Source organism: Haematobia irritans, chromosome 4, assembly GCF_050003625.1.
Source record: "Haematobia irritans isolate KBUSLIRL chromosome 4, ASM5000362v1, whole genome shotgun sequence".
In the NCBI taxonomy this organism is placed as follows: domain Eukaryota; kingdom Metazoa; phylum Arthropoda; class Insecta; order Diptera; family Muscidae; genus Haematobia; species Haematobia irritans.
Genome location: NC_134400.1, coordinates 21,592,861 through 21,614,339, shown reverse-complemented (window position 1 = coordinate 21,614,339; position 21,479 = coordinate 21,592,861). Strand labels below are relative to the sequence as shown.

Here is a 21,479-nt window from a genome sequence, read left to right as displayed (position 1 = left end):
CAAAATTTTATTTCTATTTAAAATTTTATCAAAATTTTATTTTTATAGAAAATTTTGTTACAATTTTATTTCTATAGAAAATTTTGCCAAATCTTATTTCTATAGAAAAATTTGTCAAAATTATATATCTATAGAAAATTTTGTCAAAGTTCTATTTCTATAGAAAATTTTGTTAAAATTTTATTTCAATGGAAATTTTTGTCAAAATTATATTTCTATGGAAATTTTTTTAAAAAAATCATTTCTAAAGAAAATTTTGTTAAAATTTTTTTCCTATAGAAAATTTTGTCAAAACTTTATTTTTATAGAAAATTTTTTATTAAAATTTTATTTCTATGGAAAATTTTGTCAAAATTTTATTTCTGTAGAAAATTGTGCCAAAATTTTATTTGTATAGAAAATTTTGTTAAAATTATATTTCTATGGAAAATTTTGTCAAGTTTTATTTCTATGGAAAATTTTGTCAAAATTCTATTTCTATAGAAAATTATATTTCTATGGAAATTTTTTAAAAATTTTATTTCTAAAGAATATTTTGTTAAAATTTTATTTCTATAGAAAATTTTGTCAAAACTTTATTTTTATAGAAAATTTTGTAAAATTTTATTTCTATAGAAAATTTTATTAAAATTTTATTTATATAGAAAATGTTTTCAAAATTTTATTTATATAGAAAATTTTGTCAAAATTTTATTTCTATAGAAAGTTTTGTTAAAATTTTATTTCTATGGAAATTTTTTTCAAAATTTTATTTCTATAGAAAATTTTGTCAAAATTTTATATATATAGAAAATTTTGTCAAAATTTTATTTCTGTAGAAAATTGTGTCAAAATTTTATTTATATAGAAAATTTTGTTAAAATTTTATTTCTATAGAAAATTTTGTCAAAATTTTATTTCTGTAGAAAATTGTGTCAAAATTTTATTTCTGTTTAAAATTTTGTTAAAATTTTATTTCTATAGAAAATTTTGTCAAAATTCTATTTCTATAGAAAATTTTGTAAAATTTTATTTTTATAGAAAATTTTCTCAAAATTTTATTTCTATAGATTTTTTTTTAATTTTATTTCTATAGAAATTTTTGTCAAGATTTTATTGCTATGGAAACTTTTTTAAAAATTTTATTTCTATGGAAAATTTTGTCAAAATTTTATTTCTGTAGAAAATTGTGTCAAAATTATATTTTTATAGAAAATTTTGTCAAAATTTTATTTCTGTAGAAAATTGTGTCAAAATTTTATTTCTGTTTAAAATTTTGCCAAAGTTCTATTTCTATAGAAAATTTTGTTAAAGTTTTATTTCTATAGAAAGTTTTGTCAAAACTCTATTTTTATAGAAAATTTTGTCAAAATTCTATTTTTAATTAAAATTTTATCAAAATTTTATTTCTATAGAAAATTTTGTCAAAATTTTATTTCTATAGAAAATTTTGTAAAATTTTATTCCTATAGAAAATTTTGTAAAATTTTATTTCTATAGAAAATTTTCTCAAAATTTTATTTCTATAGAAAATTGTGTTAAAATTTTGTCAAAATTCTATTTCTATAGAAATTTTGTCAAAATTCTATTTCTATAGAAAATTTTGTCAAAATTTTATTTTTATAGAAGATTGTGTTAAAAATTTATTTCTATAGAAAATTTTGTCAAAATTTTATTTCTGTAGAAAATTGTGCCAAAATTTTATTTCTGTTTAAAATTTTATCAACATTTTATTTCTATAGAAAATTTTGTCAAAATTTTATTTCTATAGAAAATTTTGTAAAATTTTATTTCTATAGAAAATTTTCTCAAAATTTTATTTCTATAGAAAATTTTCTCAAAATTTTATTTCTATAGATTTTTTTTTAATTTTATTTCTATAGAAATTTTTTTCAAGATTTTAGTGCTATGGAAATTTTTTTAAAAATTTTATTTCCATAGAAAATTGTGTAAAATTTTATTTCTATAGAAAATTTTGTCAAAATTTTAGTTCTATAGAAAATTTTGTCTAAATTTTATTTCTATAGAAAATTTTGTCAAAATTCTATTTCTATAGAAAATTTTGTCAAAATTTTATTTCTGTAGAAAATTTTATCAAAATTTTATTTCTGTAGAAAATTTTGTCAAAATTTTATTTCTGTAGAAAATTTTGTCAAAATTTTAGTTCTATAGAAAATTTTGTCAAAATTTTATTTCTATAGAAAATTTTGTCAAAATTTTATTTCTATAGAAAATTTTGTAAAAATTTTATTTCTATAGAAAAGTTTGTCAAAATTCTATTTCTATATAAAATTTTGTCAAAGTTCTATTTCTATAGAAAATTTTGTCAAAATTTTATTCAATGGAAATTTTTGTCAAAATTATATTTCTATGGAAATTTTTTTAAAAACTTTATTTTTATAGAAAATTTTGTTAAAATTCTATGGAAAATTATGTCAAAATTTTATTTCTGTAGAAAATTGTGTCAAAATTTTATTTTTATAGAAAATTTTGTTAAAATTTTATTTCTATGAAAAATTTGGCAAATTTTATTTCTATGGAAAATTTTGTCAAAATTTTATTTCTGTAGAGATTTGTGTCAAAATTTTATTTGTATAGAAAATTTTGTCAAAATTTTATTTCTATGGAAAATGTTGTCAAATATTATTTCTATTGAAAATTTTGTCAAAATTTTATTTCTGTAGAAAATTGTGTCAAAATTTTATTTTTATAGTTAATTGTGTTAAAATTTTGTCAAAATTCTATTTCTATGGAAAATTTTTTCAAATTTTTTTTTTCTATAGAAAATTTTGTCAAAATTTTATTTCTATAGAAAATTTTGTTAAAATTTTATTTCTATAGAAAATTTTGTCAAAATTTTATTTTTATAGAAAATTGTGTCAAGATTTTATTTCTATAGAAAATTTTGTCAAAATTTTATTTCTGTAGAAAATTGTGTCAAAATTTTATTTCTATTTAAAATTTTGTCAAAATTTTATTTCTATAGAAAATTTTGTAGAGTTTTATTTCTATAGAAAATTTTGTCAAAATTTTATTTCTATAGAAAATTTTGTTAAAATTTTATTTCTATAGAAAATTTTGTCAAAATTTTATTTTTATAGAAAATTGTGTCAAGATTTTATTTCTATAGAAAATTTTGTCGAAATTTTATTTCTGTAGAAAATTGTGTCAAAATTTTATTTCTATTTAAAATTTTGTCAAAATTTTATTTCTATAGAAAATTTTGTAGAGTTTTATTTCTATAGAAAATTTTCTCAAAATTTTATTTCCATAATTTTTTTTTGAAATTTTATTTCTATAGAAATTTTTGTCAAAATTTTATTTCTATAGAAAATTTTGTAGTGTTTTATTTCTATAGAAAATTTTCTCAAAATTTTATTTCCATAGATTTTTTTTTTTAAATTTTATTTCTATAGAAATTTTTGTCAAAATTTTATTTCTATGGAATTTTTTTTTTAAATTTTACTTCTATGGAAAATTTTGTTAAAATTTTATTTCTATAGATTTTTGTTTTTAAATTTTATTTCTATAGAAATTTTTGTCAAAATTTTATTTCTATAGAAAATTTTCTATATAAAATTTTGTCAAAGTTCTATTTCTATAGAAAATTTTGTCAAAATTTTATTCAATGGAAATTTTTGTCAAAATTATATTTCTATGGAAATTTTTTTAAAAACTTTATTTTTATAGAAAATTTTGTTAAAATTATATGGAAAATTATGTCAAAATTTTATTTCTGTAGAAAATTGTGTCAAAATTTTATTTTTATAGAAAATTTTGTTAAAATTTTATTTCTATGAAAAATTTGGCAAATTTTATTTCTATGGAAAATTTTGTCAAAATTTTATATCTGTAGAGATTTGTGTCAAAATTTTATTTGTATAGAAAATTTTGTCAAAATTTTATTTCTATGGAAAATGTTGTCAAATTTTATTTCTATTGAAAATTTTGTCAAAATTTTATTTCTGTAGAAAATTGTGTCAAAATTTTATTTTTATAGTTAATTGTGTTAAAATTTTGTCAAAATTCTATTTCTATGGAAAATTTTTTCAAATTTTTTTTTCTATAGAAAATTTTGTCAAAATTTTATTTCTATAGAAAATTTTGTTAAAATTTTATTTCTATAGAAAATTTTGTCAAAATTTTATTTTTATAGAAAATTGTGTCAAGATTTTATTTCTATAGAAAATTTTGTCAAAATTTTATTTCTGTAGAAAATTGTGTCAAAATTTTATTTCTATTTAAAATTTTGTCAAAATTTTATTTCTATAGAAAATTTTGTAGAGTTTTATTTCTATAGAAAATTTTCTCAAAATTTTATTTCCATAATTTTTTTTTTGAAATTTTATTTCTATAGAAATTTTTGTCAAAATTTTATTTCTATAGAAAATTTTGTAGTGTTTTATTTCTATAGAAAATTTTCTCAAAATTTTATTTCCATAGATTTTTTTTTTAAATTTTATTTCTATAGAAATTTTTGTCAAAATTTTATTTCTATAGAAAATGTTCTCAAAATTTTATTTCTATAGAAAATTTTGTAGAGTTTTATTTCTATAGAAAATTTTCTCAAAATTTTATTTCTATAGAATTTTTTTTTTTTTAAATTTTATTTCTATATAAATTTTTGTCAAGATTTTATTGCTATGGAAATTTTTTTAAAAATTTTATCTCTATAGAATTTTTTTCAAAATTTTATTTATATAGAAAAGTTTGTCAAAATTTTATTTCTATAGAAAATTTTGTCAAAATTTTATTTTTATAGAAAATTTTTGTCAAAATTTTATTTCTATAGAAAATTTTTTCAAAATTTTATTTCTATAGAAAATTTTGTAAAATTTTATTTCTATAGAAAATGTTGTTAAAATTTTATTTATATACAAAATTTTGTCCAAATTTTATATTATTTATCTTATGACAATCTTAGTTTACCCCCTTTTATGGTAAAGGGTTTACAATGTATTTATATCCTTGAACGTTCCTTCAAATAGGTAAATTGTGATTTTAGAGGGAATTTTGCATTGAATTACGAGTATATTTGTTTGGAGATCTCTTATCCACCGGTCTTCCTGGTTTAACTTTTAAATACCATGTACGAGTATACAAATTTAAATATGGTTTTTTTTTACACAAAAACAGACTTTTTTTAGTGCTTTCTTAAAATTTTTACAGATATGAATTGTGTTTTTACCATGTAGTTTGAATTTCAAGTTTGAGGATGAGTTTGTTATCAGATATGTCTCATTCACTGTGTAACACATGAGTATAAGGGTATGACCCCCAAAATATTTGTGCGTTCCGTGCATATTTTCTGGTGTTTGTACAAAAAAGGTTAAAGTTTTTTTTTATTCCTTTTGCTGTATTTCTTGTCTCCTGACATAAATAGAAAGGAAAACATGAGACAGAGGCATACAACTCCATACTCAAAAAAAAGTCCATGATTGTATTTGTATGAGTATGTTTTTGAGACGGAATATTTGCATCAAACAAAAAAAATACCCGGACTATGTCGTGTAGGTGGAAAAAAAACTGGTGTGTATGTGTGTGAGGCACAGTGAATTTTTGTTGGAGTTGTATTGAACAAGTGCAAGTTTAAGATAAGGCCTATGAAATGTCAAAATCTCATACAAATAGGCAGACAAAGGAGGATACTCCACACACACACATTCATATCGTTTTACTATTCATTCGAAAAGGGAGGTGGTAATCTCACACACACCCTCTCTCAAACACATCATCCACTCAAGAATTCAACTTCGGAAATGTGATTATACAACGTCACAGACACACAGCTGACATTTGTTTTAAAGTTATTTCCTTTCTCAAGAGTTGTTGGTTTTGTGTTTTTTTTTTTGCTCTTTTTTGTCCCCTAATGCCAGTTAACGGAGAACCATTCAAATCCAGTTAACTGTAGAAAATTTAAAGCTTATGATAAAATTCTATAGAGTGGAAAATTTGTTCCAAGCCACATTTCTTTATTGCTTTGGTCTCTCAGGGGAATAAAAGGCTAACTATAGACATTTTGTATAGAAAGGGAAATATTATGGACAACTGATGAGTGACAATTGTATAAACTAGGCTTTCATTCATAGAGTAATGAATTGTTGAGATCTGTTATTAAATTAAAGGAATTTAAAAATAAATTAAATCAAATGTACTTAGATTAAATATATTGCTTCCAAACGAAATGGGACGGGACCGTCTATATCATACCCTAGACCATCCCTAGGGAATTAGTAAACCTAAGCAACGATTTGATTGAAATTTTACCAGTGTTTATCGGTTCTTAAATAAGGATATTATGGCCTAATCTTGGAAAATCGATCGATACATATATACAAGAGCTATGTCTAAATCTGAACCGATTTCAATTATATTTTCCAACTATGGTTGATTCCACATAAGGTTAACTTGTGCTAAATTTGAGTACAGTGTATTAATAAACCATGGTATTATGGTTAAAAATATGGTTAGTGGGGTTAGTGGTTAGTATGAAAAATTAGAATATTTTAAGCCGCTATTTGTACTGCTGTAACTTACCCCTGTAATTTGTATCCCTTGCACTCTTATGGAATTCCGACATGGATTCCCTTGTATGGCTGTTTTAAATGTGGGTGTATGTGTGTGGCTAACGTATGTAACATGCATATTTAAAATTAAAGTACATATGAGAGCTACATAGCTCAGAGATGACAGAGAATCCGTGAGTGTAAGTATATGCGTTGACGTGTGTGTGTGTGTGTCTTTTGCATGCGAATGAAAACAAGTGGGCCAACAACGTCTTTATAATTTGTTGATATTGTTTGTTACTTGCCTTTATTGTTTAGAGCTTTGCCACATTTTTCACATGAAATCCTACATTACATCCTTTCATACACAACTCAACGTCAAAAGTTCCATGCATACTAACAACAGCCTCTCTGGATATTTTGAGCTTTGTATTACTCCAAGATTGTGGAAAATGTCATCATGTCTCTCGAATACAGTATATTTCAATAAATTCTATTTAAATAAAATTCTATACACAATTTTTGTTTTAATATCGTCCATCATAGGCTGAGAGATGCATAATTTGTTTGACAGACGGTATGGAACACTTTGAAATAAAAGTTTGGGGGAACAAGAATAAATCCAATTGAATTGTGCCACTACATGCCATATTTTCTATAGTTTTTATACCCTCCACCATAGGATGGGGGGTATATTAACTTTGTCATTCCGTTTGTAACACATCGAAATATTGCTATTGCCCCCATATAAACGGACCCCCAGATTTGATTTGCGGAGCCTATAAGAGGAGCAAAATTTATCCGATCCGGTTGAAATTTAGTACATGGTTTTAGTATATGGTCTCTAACAACCATGCCAAAATTGGTCCATATCGGTCCATAATTATATATAGCCCGCATATAAACCGATCCCCTCCGGAGCCTCTAAGAGAAACAAATTTCATCCGATCCGGCTGAAATTTGGTACATGGTATACATATGGTCTCTAACAACCGTGCCAGAATTGGCCAATATCGGTCCATAATTATATATAGCACCCATATAAACCGTTCTCCAGATTTGACCTCCAGAGCCTCTTGGAGAAGCAAAATTCATCCGATCCGGTTCAAATGTGGAAGGTGGTGTTAGTATATGGTCTCTAACATCCATGCAAAAATTGGTCTACATACACAGATAAAAATAAGTTTGAGAACCAATAACTTTTGTTGGAAAACCAATAACAAAATTTGTTAATTTTCCTGCAACAAACTAATTTGTACTTTTAATAACCATTATTACAAAAAAGTTGTTAGCAATCGTCACCATCAGAAGGCAACAAATAATTTGTGTTCTCAATAACATAATTTGTAAGTAATTTGTTGAGTATCCAACAGTACAAAATATTTGTTGTTGAACGTTACGTTTAATCCTCAACAAATATTTTTGAATTTGAACGAAAAAATTTGATTGTGGTTTGTTGGAGTTTATCAATGACCTGTAACAAATTTATTGGTGTATTGATAAAAAATTAAATTGAAATTAAAATTGACAGAATTTTGCTATGAATTGCACCAAAATTGCAAAATTGCCGGAACAATTTTGGAGATATTTTGTTAAGTACACACAGAGAAGGAATATGACCGAAATGTTATTTTTGGACGGGGAACTTGTAACATTTTTGTGTCGAAAATCCTATACTCAGTTTTGTAAATGTTTGACAATTTTAAATTTGAGTAGTCCCGGGTCTAGCAAGCATTTTGACAACTTTTTTTCCCAGTGCTATATATTCTAGTTAATTAGAATTGTAATAACTCTAATCCCGATATTAATAGGGTTTTATTATTTATCTCATACAAAAACACATTTAAGAAACTACCATATTGAAAAATATACAAATAATATATAAAATATATAAATATAGCTTTCGTACATATTCTCAGCGATGTGTGCGTAACCAGTCTTGTATTTTTGTTTTCATATCGATAGCAGTCAACTATTTTCGCAACAAAGCAATTTGTTGAAAATTCAGAATATTTCTATTATTTCCTCTGTGAAGCATCTACAAACACATTTCAACAACAAATGCCTCATGTTCAATCGACAAATTTGTTGAGCATAAGCAGATTCTACATACAAATAAAGTTGTTAATATTTATTTGCAGTTATTTTTTTGTGTGTAGGTTCATAATTATATATAGCCCCCAACGGTCCCCAGATTTGACCTCCGGAACGTGGTGTTAGTGTATGGCCGCTAACAACCATTCCAAAATTGGCCTATATCAATCTATAGTTATATATAGCCAATCCCCAATCACACAAAAATTGGTCCATATCGATTTATAATCATGCTTGCCACTCGAGCCAAAAATAATCTACCAAAATTTTATTTCTATAGAAAATTTTGTCAAAATTTTATTTCTATAGAAAATTTTGTCAAAATTTTATTTCTATAGAAAATGTTGTCAAAATTTTATTTCTATAGAAAATTTTGTCAAAATATTATTTCTATAGAAAATGTTGTCAAAATTTTATTTTTATAGAAAATTTTGTTAAAATTTTATTTTTATAGAAAATGTTGTTAAAATTTTATTTCTATAGAAAATTTTGTCAAACTGAATTATATACGTATTTAATCGGTCTCTATACCTTGCTCCACACTGTGAAACAGGTATTATAAGTTAGTGCATATGTTTGCAACACCCAGAAGGAGACGAGATAGACACATGGTGTCTTTGACAAAAATGCTCAGGGTGGGCTCCTGAGTCGATATAGCCATGTCCGTCTGTCCGTGAACAAATTTTTGTAATCAAAGTCTAGGTCGCAGTTTTAGTCCAATCGACTTCAAATTTGGCTCAGAATAGAACCCTATTGATTTTGGAGGAAATCGGTTCAGATTTAGATATAGCTACCATATATATATTTCGCCCGATGTGGACTTATATAGTCTCAGATGCCAGAGTTTTACCCTAATTTGCTTAAAATTTTGCACAAGAAGAACAATTAGTACTATAGACAAGTGTGCCAAATTTTATCGAAGTCGGTTCAGATTTAGATATAGCTCCCATATATATCGTTCTTCTAATTCATATATATCGAGCGATAAATCATAAATAAACTTTTGCGAAGTTTCCTTAAAATTGCTTCAGATTTAAATGTTTCCCATATTTATACCCTGTGCCACACTGTGGAACATTGTGTTCCACCCTAGTGCCGACTTAAATTTTGAGTCTATAGATTTTGTAGAAGTCTATCAAATTCTGTCCAGATCGAGTGATATTTAAATGTATGTATTTGGGATAAACCTTTATATATAGCCCCCAACACATTTGATGGATGTGATATGGTATCGAAAATTTAGATCTACAAAGTGGTGCAGGGTATAATATAGTCGGCCGCGCCCGACTTTAGACTTTCCTTACTTGTTTTTTACTAAAATTGTGTTCCACCCTAGTGTATTAGCCAACTTAAATTTTGAGTCTATAGAATTTGTAGAAGTCTATCAAATTCTGTCCAGATCGAGTGATATTTAAATGTATGTATTTGGGACAAACCTTTATATATAGCCCCCAACACATTTGACGGATGTGATATGGTATCGAAAATTTAGATCTACAAAGTGGTGCAGGGTATAATATAGTCGACCCCGCCCGACTTTAGACTTTCCTTACTCGTTTTTAATTTAATATATACCACGTATGGACTTAATTATAATTTAGAAGACGGTGTTAGGAGGCTTTAAGATACCTTGCCATCGGCAAGCGTTACCTCAACCCAGGTAATTCGATTGTGGATGGCAGTGTTTAGAAGAAGTTTCTACGCAATCCATGGTGGAGGGTACATAAGCTTCGGCCTGGCCGAACTTACGGCCTTATATACTTGTTTAATCTAGAAATTCCTAAGTGTATATTAGGGACTTCATGCTCAGGCCAACGCATCCTGTAGGTGATCCCACTTGTTGTTTAGTGTTGTTAGTTTTGTTTTTCCTCCCAATGATTTTTATATGACATTTGCAGTTGCCACCATGGTCATAGTGCTTAGTCGTACATGTTGTAGTATTCGTGTTACTACGCCATATGTATTCCCGCCCACATTAAGCAGGATCACTGGTACTAGCACTAACAATCACAACATGTAGAGCATGAGTAGTGTGCTGAGCTTTTTAAAGCTAAGGCAGCTGCAGCTGACATAGCTAGACAAGAAAAAAAAAAAACAAAACAAAGAGGAAGCAAAGCTAGCAATGGAAATGGCAAAGTGGTGATGGAGACGACGACGATGATGATGATGATGCTGGTGTGCCAGTAATAGACGTTCATTTGAATTCCTTTTGTCCTCTCGCAGGCGTTCTCTTACTAGGGTATAAAATTTTTATATTTTATGTAGCGTTAAATATTTTTATGCATATTTTATAAAATTTTGTGGTAGTGTTTTTTTGCGTTTTTCCGCTTCCTTGACGGGTATAAAAAATCCACATACACACAGAAACTTAACATACAAGCACATTGTTCTATGTAAGTTCTACATAGGCTAGGGGATTTGTATGTGTTGGACGGACTATGGTATTCTATGAAGATTAGTTAAAGATATTTTATACCCTGCATCACTACTGTGGGTCATGTTATTACACTAGGAAGCGGACCAGGTCAGGGTATTCTAACATTGATTGACAAGAAAATGTGCCTACTAGGACCCGACTCCTCAATTTGTAGACTCCTCATTATACCCGATGTATGGACAATGGGTAGGGTGAGTCCATTACTGAAGCCGGGCAAAGACTCGAGTAAAGGTGAATCGTACAGACCGATATCCCTTCTCTCGCCAGTAGCCGAGACATTTGAGGCACTACTCCTCCCCAGTCTTGTGGAGAATTTTCCAGCTACTAACCATCAACATGGATTCCGTAAAGTACATAGCACGACGACTGCTTTCGATGCCATTTCAGCATACATTTATAGAGGACTCCATCAGCCCAAGCAGTGTCCTCGTGGTGCTTGACCTATCGAAGGCATTCGATACGGTCAACCATGCCAGACTTCGAGGACATCCAGAATACGTCCCTAGCGGCAGGAACCAAACGTTGGGTTCTAAATTATCTGTGCGGGCGCCAGTCGCATGTGGAATTCAGAGACAAGAAGTCGGGACAGAGAGTTCCCCAAGGTGGGGTGATATCATATCAGGCAGTGTTTAACCTCTACTTGGGAGCCACCGTGGTGCAATGGTTAGCATGCCCGCCTTGCATACACAACGTCGTGGGTTCGATTCCTGCTTCGACCGAGCACCAAAAAGTTTTTCAGCGGTGGATTATCCCACCTCAGTAATGCTGGTGACATTTCTGAGGGTTTCAAAACTTCTCTAAGTGGTTTCACTGCAATGTGGAACGCCGTTCGGACTCGGCTATAAAAAGGAGGTCCCTTGTCATTGAGCTTAACATGGAATCGGGCAGCACTCAGTGATAAGAGAAAAGTTCACCACTGTGGTATCACAATGGACAGAATAGTCTAAGTGAGCCTGATACACCGGGATGCCACCTAACCTAACCTCTACTTGCCTTCTATTCCATCCCCTCCTGACGGCGTCGTGATTGTATTATATGCGTACGATTGTACAATCATGGCATGATATATGCGATCGATTGAACGTCTGCCTCGCTTGTCTTACCAGTTATTTCACTGCTAGAAACCTGAGGATATCTCCCACAAAATCCTCAGCCACAATATCCCGGATCACCTTTAAGCGGAGACGAAGATCATTCCAGTGCGTCGACACAATAATATGTTGTCAACGCAGTACCTTTTGGGTTGCCGTCCAAATTACCATCTCTTGGATAGCCAACCACCACCCAGGAATATAAGGGTCTATTCAATTCATTATGATAACACAAGTCGTGAGCTAGAGAGAGCTAATTAATGAGTGCTGCCCCATTCCATGTTTAGCCCAATGACAAGGGAACTACTTCTTAAAACCGAGTTCGAACGTAACGGTAAAACCACTTAGATAATTAAGCGATCGTGGCCTTGAGCTGAGGAGGCACATATTTTATGGGGTCCAAAAAAAGATTTCTAACAAGTATATACGGCCGTAAGTTCGGCCTGGCCGAATCTTATGTACCCTCCAACTTCAACTAAAGCTGGTCATCCGCAATTAAATTACTTGGGTTGCAACCGATGGCAAGGTATCTTAAAACTTCTTAATATCATCTAAATTGTAAGTTAGTCCATGCGGGTTATATAGTAGATATAAGAAAGGTCGATAAAATACATACACAAAAAAAATAATTCTGAATCAATCACGAAATTAATTGATCCTATTAATTTTTTAATTGAAATGTCTTCAATCACAGAAATGATAGTATCAATTAAAAAATTAATTGGCAGCCAATTAAAAAAATAATTGATCCAATTAAAAAACTAATTGATACTATTAATTTGTGTGATTGATTTTTATTTCAATTAAAAAATTTGTTGATTCAATTAAATATTTAATTGAATATTTTTAAAAACTCAATTAAGATTTTAATTGGAAAAATTTTCGTGAAATTTTTTTCTGTGTATATATTCAGTTCTTGACCGGAATATATAGGGAAGAAATAATTACGAACCTATATGAACTTTTGGGCGGTAATTATATAGAGCCAGCATTGAAATATGGGGGTCGGTTTATATGGGGCTATATAATATACAATTATGAACACTAGTCTACCAAAAATGGCAGATTTTTTACTGTTTGGTAGTTTGGTGGAATTCTTGATGTTTTGGAAGATTTTGCACAATATTCCTCTCCAACTACGTGGTGATTAATAAATTTTCTGTAGAAACAAAATTTCGACAAAATTTTCTACAGAAATAAAATTCTGACAAAATTTTCTATAGAAATAATATTTTGACAAAATTTTCTATAGAAATGAAGTTTTGATAAAATTTTGTATAGAAATTATATTTTGACAAAATTTCGCAAAGACATAAAATCGGTTTATTTTGGGGGCTATATATAATATAGATCGATACGGATCAATTTTGTCATGGTTGTTATCGGTTATACACTATGGAAATGTACCAAATTTCAAGCGGATCGGATGAATTTTGCTCCCTCAAGAGGCTCCGGAGATCAAATATGGGGATCGGTTTATATGGGGGCTATATATAATTATGAAGCGATATGGACCAATTTTGCATGGTTGCTAGAGACAATATATCAACACCATGTACCAAATTTCAGCCGGATCGGATGAAATTTGCTTCTCTTTGAGGCTCCGCAAGCCAAATCTGTGGATTGGTTTATATGGGGGCTATATATAATTATGGACCGATATGGACCAATTATTGCATGGTTTTTATAGACCATATATCAACACAATGCACCAAATTTCAGCCAGATCGGATGAAATACGCTTCTCTTAGAGGCTCCATAAGCCAAATTTCGGGGCCCGTTTATATGTGGGGCTTTACGTAAAAGTAAACCGATATGGGCCATTTGAAATACCATCCGATATACTTTAATAACAACTAGGTGTGTCAAGTTTCAAGTCGATAGCTTGTTTCGTTCGGAAGTTTGCGTGATTTCAACAGACGGACGGATATGCTTAGTTCTACTCAGAATTTCACCACGACCCAGAATATATATATATATATATATATATATATATATATATATATATATATATATATATATATATATATATATATATATATATATATATATATATATATATATATATATATATATATATATATATATATATATATATATATATATATATATATATATATATATATATTTGGACGCGAACATACGCATTTTCCAAGTTGTAATAGATTTCTGAAAAAAAAACTTTTAATATATCCTTTATTTTATGGTGGAGGGTGTACAAATTTTCACTGTTACTTTTTCTACCCTAAACCACATAGTGTCCCAGGTGTTTAAACGTTGATCAGTAAACAAAATTTGCTTATACGGTCAAAATTATCGGATCTGAGGATAGTATTTCGATGTCTTACAATCGAAATGACAAAGTTAATATAAAGGGACGTATTTCTTTCAATTTTGCATTTAAAAAACCCCTCATTTTGAAGGTGTGTGTGTGTGTAGAATGTTGCTCCTATTTTGATTTTGGAATTCACTCTTCAGTTGTCAAAATGCCGTCCAAGCAAGAAGAGCAGCGTATCAAAATTTTGCTCGCGCTTCACGAAAATCCGAGTTACTCGCACGCAAAGCTGGCAAAATCGCTAAAAGTTGCCAAATCAACCGTTACAAATGTAATTAAAGTGTTTGGGGAACGTTTGTCGACAGCCAGGAAGTCTGGATCGGGGGGAAATCGAAAACCGGAAGCCGCTGAGACGACAAAGAGAGTTGCCGGTAGTTTCAAGCGAAACCCTAACCTCTCTCTCCGAGATGCCGCAAATAAGCTGGGTGTCTCGTCTACAACCATGCATCGAGCCAAAAAACGAGCCGGACTATCGACTTACAAGAAGGTAGTGACTCCAAATCGCGATGATAAACAAAATACGACGGCCAAAGCGCGATCCCGGAGGTTGTACACGACGATGCTGACGAAGTTTGACTGCGTGGTAATGGACGACGAAACCTACGTCAAAGCCGACTACAAGCAGCTTCCGGGACAGGAGTTTTATACGGCAAAATGAAGGGGAAAGGTAGCAGATATTTTCAAGCACATAAAACTGTCAAACTTCGCAAAGAAATATCTGGTTTGGCAAGCCATCTGTACCTGTGGCTTGAAAAGCAGCATTTTCATAGCTTCCGGGACTGTCAACCAAGAAATTTACGTGAAAGAGTGTTTCAATAAACGTCTGCTGCCTTTCCTGAAGAAACACGGTTGTTCCGTACTGTTTTGGCCGGATTTGGCATCTTGCCATTACGACAAAAAGGCCATTGAGTGGTACGCCGCCAACAACGTGCAGGTGGTTCCCAAGGACAAGAACCCTCCCAACACGCCAGAGCTCTGCCCAATTGAGAAATATTGGGCTATTGTCAAGCGCAATCTAAAGAAGACCAAAAAAACTGCTAAGGTCGAGCAGCAGTTCAAGGCAAACTGGCTTTCTGTGGCGAAGAAGGTGGACAAGGTGGCTGTACAAAATCTGATGGCAGGTGTCAAGCGTGAGGCCCGGCAATTCGGATTTGGAAAAGCGAAAGCCTAACTGAATATTTTTCTTGAAGTTTATACTAATTGAACTTGAACAAGTAAGGAAAGTCTAAAGTCGGGCGGGGCCGACTATATTATACCCTGCTCCACTTTGTAGATCTAAATTTTCGATACCATATCATATCCATCAAATGTGTTGGGTGCTATATATAAAGCTTTGTCCCAAATACATACATTTAAATATCACTCGATTTGGACGGAATTTGATAGACTTCTACAAAATCTATAGACTCAAAATTTAAGTCGGCTAATGCACTAGGGTGGAACACAATGTTAGTAAAAAAAACATATGGGAAACATTTAAATCTGAAGCAATTTTAAGGAAACTTCGCAAAAGTTTATTTATGATTTATCGCTCGATATATATGTATTAGAAGTTTAGGAAAATTAGAGTAATTTTTACAACTTTTCGACTAAGCAGTGGCGATTTTACAAGGAAATTGTTGGTATTTTGACCATTTTTGTCGAAATCAGAAAAACATATATATGGGAGCTATATCTAAATCTGAACCGATTTCAACCAAATTTGGCACGCACGGCTAATTCAACTCCCTGTGCAAAATTTCAACTAAATCGGAGTAAAAAATTGGCCTCTGTGGTCATATGAGTGTAAATCGGGCGAAAGCTATATATGGGAGCTATATATAAATCTGAACCGATTTCAATCAAATTTGGCACGCATAGCTACAACGCTAAATCTACTCCCTGTGCAAAATTTCAACCAAATTGAGCCAAAACTCTGGCTATTAGAACCATATTAGTCCATATCGGGCGAAAGATATATATGGGAGCTATATCTAAATCTGAACCGATTTCAATCGAATTTTTTACACTAAACTGCACTACTAATTGTACTCCTAGTGCACAATTTCAAACAAATTGGGCCAAAACTCTGGCTTCTAGGACCATATTAGTCATTTCGGGCGAAAGATATATATGGGAGCTATATCTAAATCTGAACCGATTTCAATCAAATTTTGCATACTTAACTGCACTACTAATTGTACTCCTAATGCAAAATTTCAAACAAATTGGTCCAAAAATATGGCTTCTGGGGCCATATAAGTCCATTTCGGGCGAAAGATATATATGGGAGCTATATCTAAATCTGAACCGATTTCAATCAAATTTTGCACACTTGACTGTACAACTAAGGGTTATATTTGTACAAAATTTCAAGCAAATCCGTATAAAACTCTGGCTGCTGGGTCCATATTAGTGCATATCGGGCGAAAGATATATATGGGAGCTATATCTAAATCTAAACCGATTTCTTCCAAAATCAATAGGGTTCTATTCTGACCCAAATTAGGAACAGGTACTAAATTTGAAGGCGATTGGACTTAAATTGCGACCTAGACTTTGATCACAAAAATGTGTTCACAGACAGACGGACGGACGGACGGACGGACGGACAGACGGACATGGTTATATCGACTCAGGGACACACCCTGAGCATTATTGCCAAAGACACCATATGTCTATCTCGTCTCCTTCTGGGTGTTACAAACATATGCACTAACTTATAATACCCTGTTCCACAGTGTGGCGTAGGGTATAAAAAGAAATTTAATTTGATTTTTTAAATAAACGATTTCACCGATTTACACGCGTTTTCCCTTCACCAAATTTTGACCGTATCACCCTTTATACCCTCCACCTTAGAATGGTGTTATTCCGTTTGTAACACATCGAAGTATTGCTCTACGACCCCATAAATAAATAAATATATATATATATATATATATATATATATATATATATATATATATATATATATATATATATATATATATATATATGTATGCCTTGCGTTAATTTTGGGGACACAAAAATATATATGATTTTACGAGTCTGAAATATTCTCCACATCGTTTTAAGCTCATCTAACCCAAAATTGCACTATATGGACCACATATTCCATTTATTTCGGCGATTTCCTACGCACCGTTAGTTATGAGGACAGCAGGGTACGCATCGTGAATTTTGAGGACGCGTCCCCAAAACTAACGCTAGATATATGCCACACATGATTACCACCATCTCGTTTATATTTTAGCATTTTTTATCAACGCCGTTCCCAATGCAATCTTGGCTATGATGTTCTTCTTTACGCATGAAAAGTCTTAAAATAATCTTAAGACGTTGTTATGGAAACTCCGACGGTGGTGCAATGTGATAAGGCGACTGTTAATGCGTGTGGAGCAGAAAATCCAGGTTCGAGTCACGGCACACGCAATTATTTTTACCAAAAATCTTTAGTTTAAAGACAAAATCTTTGGAATCAGCATTAAATTTCGTCAAAATCCAGCCCATTTATCTCTTTCTTCACACTCAAAAAAGTGGTTACAATATTTCAGCAAAACCGATTTAATTCATTTTTAGTTCGTGAAACTAGTAGCTTTTAAGAAAGATTCGATGACTTTAATAATTTTTTGCGCACGTTAGTTAAATTAACTAAAACAGAGTAAAAAATCATACAGAAATGATGCATAAAGATTAGCTAAATTCATGTATCCCACAAAATAGTTCAGAATTTATTAACATTGTTAATTTTACGAAATATGCACCCATCTTTAAATTCCTATAACACTAAAGACATTTTTGCAGTTTTGAACTCCAATTTGTTCCTCAAACTACGAAATATTTTTAATGAGTGAAACATAATATTTTGATCTAATAAATGTATTTATTATATGTCGCAAATATGTTATGCTACCCAGCAACAAAAGAGTATCCAAACAAATAGTAAAAATGTTAGTTTTAGATCCTGAAGTGGTGTTAAACAAAGTTAAAATTAACCCTTAAAAATATGAAAAAAGTGAATTAAAATAACTTGCTGTGTAGGACATCTTTGGTCGGGCATTTTAAGAAGTGAATTTAAAGCTGTGCCATTGGAACAACTTCGAAACTTTTTGCTGGGTAGTCTATATGACCATTATATGCTTGCACTTAAAAGTAATATGTTAAATATTTGAGTTCCAAACATATCATTTTTACACCGAAATATATGAAAACAGTCTTTTCGTCCATGTACAAATAAAATAACACTAATAGTTAAAAACAAGTATATACGGCCGTAAGTTCGGCCAGGCCGAAGCTTATGTACCCTCCACCATGGATTGCGTAGAAACTTCTACTGAAGACTGTCATCCACAATCGAATTACTTGGGTTGCGGTAACTTTTGCCGATGACAAGGTATCTTAAAACTTCCTAATACCGTAATTTATACCACGTAGTCCATACGTGGTATATATTAAACTTAAAATGGCCGATTAAATACGTATATAATTAAGTTTGACAAAATTTTCTATAGAAATACAATTTTTACAAAATTTTCAAAAGATTTAAAATTTTGAAAACATTCTCTATAGAATTAAAATTTTGACAACATTTTCTACAGAAATAAAATTTTGCCAAAATTTTCTATAGAAATAAAATTTGACAAAATTTTCTATAGGAATAAAATTTCGACAAAATTTTCTATAGAACTAAAATTTTGACAAAATTTTCTATAGAAATAAAATTTTTCTAGATTATTTTTGCTCGAGTGGCAAGCATGATTATGAACCGATATGGACCAATTTTTGTGTGATTGGGGATCGGCTATATATAACTATAGACCGATATGGACCAATTTTGGCATGGTTATTAGCGGCCATATATTAATACCACGTTGCAAATTTCAACCTGATCGGATGAAATTTGCTTCTCTTAGAGGATCCGCAAACCAAATCTGGGAATCGGTTTATATGGGGGCTATATATAATTATGGACCGATATGGCCCAATTTTTGCATGGTTGTTAGAGACCATATACTAACACCACGTACCAAATTTCAACCGGATCGGATGAATTTTGCTCCTCTAAGAGGCTCCGGAGTTCAAATCTGGGGATCGGTTTATATGGGGGCTATATATAATTATGGACCGATTTGGACCAATTTTTGCATGGTTGTTAGAGACTATATATTAATCCCATGCACCAAATTTCATCCGTATCGGATGAAATTTGCTTCTCTTTGAGGCTCCGCAAGCCAAATCTGGGGTTCGGTTTATATGGGGGCTATATATAATTATGGACCGATGTGGACCAATATTTGTATGGCTGTTAGAGACAATATATTAACACCATGTACCAAATTTCAGCCGGATCGGATGAAATTTGCTTCTCTTAGAGCAATCGCAAGCCAAATTTGGGGGTCCGTTTATATGGGGGCTATATATAATTATGTACCGATGTGGACCAATTTTTGCATGGTTGTTAGAGACCATATACTAACACCATGTACCAAATTTCAGCCCGATAGGATGAAATTTGCTTCTCTTAGAGCAATCGCAAGCCAAATTTGGGGGCCGTTTATATGGGGGCTATACGTAAAAGTGGACCAATTTTTGCATGGTTGTTAGAGACCATATACTAACACCATGTACCAAATTTCAGCCGGATCGGATGAAATTTGCTTCTCTTAGAGCAATCGTAAACCAAATTTGGGGGTCCGTTTATATGGGGGCTATACGTAAAAGTGGACCGATATGGCCCATTTTCAATACCATCCGACCTACATCAATAACAACTACTGGTGCCAAGTTTCAAGTCGATAGATTGTTTCGTTCGGAAGTTAGCGTGATTTCAACAGACGGGACCCAGAATTTCACCACGACCAAGAATATACTTTATGGGGTCTTAGAGCAATATTTCGATGTGTTACAAACGGAATGACAATGTTAATATACCCCCATCCTATGGTGGAGGGTATAAAAAAGAATCATTATTTTACAAATACGCACCGTTAATAGCATTACAAAACAGGCTGAAATATTAGCAAAATATATGTTATGCAAGTTCAGTGCATCGGCCGTTGAAATGGTGGACATCCATCCTATGACAAGCCCATGTTAAATACATCGCTTCTGCGCCAATTTCACACCACTTCTGGATCGAAAAATAACATTTTCAATACTTTTTGGGACACTTTTTTGCTGGGTTTGGAAGATGGCCATAAAATCTTAGTCTGTCCTGTTTATTTTACAAAAAATTGCGGATGTAATTAAGTGAAAGATATTTTGAAGGTTCTCGCAATTACCACACAAATTTTTTGATTATTTGAAATGTCGTATTTTACAATTCCTAAGGTCCATTTTGACGTTTTGTAGGCAAAACTACACTGAAAAAAAAAACAGTGAACCAGGAAGAAAACTTTCGGTTTATTTTAGAAAATTTTAACTAAACAGTATTACAAACGCTGACCCCACGCCGGTATCACAAAAATAAGTAAATGTTTTTCGACAAATTCAAGAAAATTGACTAAACATATTTATTTTTTTTTTTCACTTGTTAAAAAAATTTTGTAGTTTGAAGGAAAAAAATGGTATTCAAAATTGCAAGAATGTCTTTAGTACCATAAGTTCAAGATGATCGCAATTGTAGTAAAATTTACATATTTAAAGAAATAATAAACTATTTTGTGCGAAGTACGAATTTAGAAAATTTTTTACGCTTAATTTTATCGCGTTTGCATTAAGAAAAATAAAGTTAAATTGGCTTTAGTGAAATATAGTGTTCACTTAATTTTGAATGTAAGGAATGTTGAAGTCGATCTTACTCAGTTCACACTCAAGAAAATATTGTTTTGAGGCCAATGATTTCATGTTCTTCAAATACGAATCCAATTTTTTTAGACCCATTTCTTTGATATAAAGTTTTTTCCTGCCTAAAAGTCGATCGACTTTTCAAAAAAGTCGATTTGTACTTATAGTTAAAATTGGATATCCTGACATGAAAGAAAATTTTGTTTTACTTGGTTTTAATAGTTCTGAAAAATTCTACAAAATTAATAAAATTGTGTTTAATATTGTTG

At 30.6% G+C, this 21,479-nt stretch overlaps 1 protein-coding gene and 1 long non-coding RNA gene across 2 annotated transcripts in view; one reads left to right on the top strand and one right to left on the bottom strand.

Annotated features, from left to right (window-relative positions):
* The window catches only part of LOC142235321 (uncharacterized), a 572,914-nt gene that overhangs the window by 490,552 nt on the left and 60,883 nt on the right, over positions 1-21,479 (bottom strand). The gene's annotated exons all lie outside the window — the stretch shown is intronic.
* LOC142235063 (uncharacterized) lies at positions 17,500-17,928 on the top strand. Its single transcript, XR_012721781.1, has 2 exons — positions 17,500-17,588; positions 17,678-17,928. It is a non-coding gene; the product is annotated as an uncharacterized LOC142235063 (long non-coding RNA).